Consider the following 3,256-nt stretch of genomic DNA (forward strand, 5'->3'; position numbering starts at 1 on the left):
TACAAGTGAGTGGCCCTCAGTATTCCACTGCAATTAACTGCTGCCCTTGGCTTTTGATAGCAAATTGATTTCAATTGCCTCCTTTGGTTAAACCTGAACTATTACTGCCATTTTTTCCCCACCTCTTTCTGATGCCGTGTTTGTATCAAAGCATCCACAATGCATCAACTGTTGACCCTGCAAAACTCCAGAGAAAGCACTCATTGCCTCTGGTGAAGACTGAGATAGTCCAAACCCTGGGCTGCTTTGCCTGGCACAAATGCACAGGCACCAATAAGGATTTCCCCCCGATGAGGAGCGCAGGTGAGTGCACTGCAGGGCCACTCTGGTGCCAGCTCTGCTGAGTTCAAGGGAAGCTCACACCTACTAACTAAATCACTCCTCTCCTGCCCAGGGCTGCAGTGCCAGCAGCAGCTCCTGTCTCACCTGATCCCTGCAAAATGCTCGCTGCTCCCGAAGCAGAAGGTGCCTGCAGGGGCTCAGGGAAATGCCACCCTCCCTCTTCAGAGCCTTCCCTCTACTCTAAGGCTGAAACAGAGCCAGGACCAGGCTTAAGCTGAATGTAACAGCAGCTCTTCCATGGCAAGGAAATGAAGAAATGAAGCTGCAACACACTGTGGATCCTAATTGCATTTGCTCTGCAGTTTCTGAAACATCAGTCAAATACTCCACTACCTTTACTGCTCTGCAGTTGCAATTTACTATTTTACTGGGAAATTGTCCAGAAAAGGGATACTACCTAGAAGGGAGCACTATGCCAGCACTGGAAACCAGTAATATTTCTAAAGAACCCCATGGGCCCACTGTCTCTTCCTACACTGCAGAAAAACAAGAAGAGCAAGCCAATTTGTGCTTGTGATAGCAATTGCAGCAGCAGTGGGTATGGAGGCAGCCCAGGACCAGGCAGGCACATCCAAACCGATGCAAGCTCTAGAGCTTTGACAATTTACACTAGAGAAGACTATGATTCAGTGAGCAGAGGAAAAAAAACAACATCCTAAACTGAGCGCTTTTATGAGTCTGAGTTTCAAAATACATCTTCACCACAGTTTGTGAGTACTAGGGTAAGCAATACGAAGAGGCAGAGCATGCCCATTCCCCAGCTCTATCTATCCACAAGGCAAGTAATTTCCAGCAGATATGGATGCCATGGGGTAGATGGACTTGCTGAAGTGGCAAAGTCCCTTTCCCTGGAAACAGCCCCACTAAAACCACCACTTTCTATAGCAATGCCTCTTGCCCTCCAGAGAGCTCATTTCCTGCTATAGGCAACTCCTTAATGCTTAAGTACCTCTCTGTTAGAGACTCAATGTGTTTGAGTTATTTAATATGCAGAAACATTGTGAATCACTTCATTTTATCACTACATTAAAAAAAAAAATTCAGTTGAAAAAGGCATAACAAAGGGTGCACAGCCCATTTCTGTCTGCTGCAATTCCCCTCCTGCTCCCCAGAAGGAAATACAGATTTACCTGGATCACATCCTGTTGACTTCTAAGCAAAGCCCAGCCTGTCTGTCTGTCCTTTCCACTCTCCAGGTAGCAAAGTTAGTCCCAGAGGCCAGTTTCAGGCCTACTTATAGACTCAATCTCTGTGGGCAAGCACAGGTGAGGAGGGAACCATCCATTGCCAAAAGAGGCAGCTGGAAATCAGCTTCACCAGGAAAACCTGTGCCCTTTACACCAGCACCTGGCTCTCTGTTTCCAGAAGGTTCAGCAACCATTTTACTTCTGACATTTTTTGGTTTTCAATGTCTTGTTTCTAGCACTGAAAGTGCTGGTGGAGCAATGCTTGGTTCAAGCTCTCATGTCAGGACACCTTGTCCCTGGCACTGGGGCAGCAACGAGGTCACACAGAGCCCAGTGAGCAGGGGACAGGGATACTGTCAGCAGTGACTGGTGCAGGGTCAGCTCTTCTGCACAGCCTGAGCTGCTGCCACTTGTGGGACTTCTGTCCACCACACCACGAGGGTTTAGACCATAAGCATTTGGTCCCTTCTTTGTTGGATCTAGGTATAGTCCTGCAGACATACAAGCTGGATTAGGTTGTTTTTTGTTGTTTGCTTTTTTTAAAAAACACAATAAATGCCATGTTTTATCACCCTTTCTTCCTGTCTCTCTGATGGGATTTCTTATATTCACTTGGGTTCAGTATTTTCATAAACCACCTTGGCTGGAGTAAACTGCATTTGAATCATCATTTAGAGAAGTTAAGATTTAATTTCATGGTGGAATTAAGGTTGACATTTCCTTTTTATTTACACTACAGCAAGGGTTAATAAGGTTACTATAACCCTAATCTTTGATAGCTCAACAATAGAATACTCTGGGATTACTGCAAAAGCTGGATTCTAACTCTTCTAATCCCATTATTGTTGATAACCTTATCAACACTGTGCCCCACAGTGGAGGTGGACCAGGGAAATCTCAGGCTCTGCAATTCCTTTCCATGGAGCAACACTCATAGCTTGGGCAGAAGAGCCAGAGACAGTATCCTGGTTGATGCCTACAGTGAGGTTCGCAGTGTGCATTAGGGCTGCAACACTGCATTTCAACTCCTTGTCAAAGATCTTTGCCAAGAAAAACACTGGTCCAGTGGCATATGTTGGTGGAGCAATGCAAGGTTGCTCTAATTCCCTTACTTTGTTTTTGTCTCCTCCCATGCGACAACTACTCCAAGAATCAGACTGCCAGTCTGGCAAGTTGAGATCCAGAAACTTACTGCTAATTACCATGTTTACAATTCCCAACCTGTCTGTTGGTGCCAATAATCAAACTGCATCCTCTTGAGTGCACCAAAAGACACTTGCTGGCAGTAGCTTTCTAAGGTTCCAGTCTGGCTACATTAATTACTGTTAACTTAATTTTTGTGTATTGAGAAAGAGCTTTAATTAGCAATTCCATGGATTAAAATGATCATTTTATAAGTTTCAAGGAATAGCAGCTTGACTTATAGACTGCTCACCAACCTATATATCTTTTATTTGGAAATACAAGAGGCAATAAATTTATATGTAGTCTGACAAATAAAATAGGCAGAGGTTTAATAAAAATCACACCAGGAAATGAAAGGTTATGCCTACCCTTTGAAATTAAATAAGCAGCTCTTAAAAGGCAGGTTGGATATTTTTTTATCACTTCTCAGTAAACATTTGAGTCGACAGAATAAACCACATTCTCATGGTATATCACGGAATGGAGTATTTAACGAATTAAAAAGAAAAAAAAAAAAGAAGGCAAGTATTTTATGAACTCAG

Source organism: Chaetura pelagica, unplaced genomic scaffold (assembly GCF_000747805.2).
Source record: "Chaetura pelagica isolate M959 unplaced genomic scaffold, ChaPel_1.0 scaffold69, whole genome shotgun sequence".
NCBI classification, from domain to species: Eukaryota; Metazoa; Chordata; class Aves; order Apodiformes; family Apodidae; genus Chaetura; species Chaetura pelagica.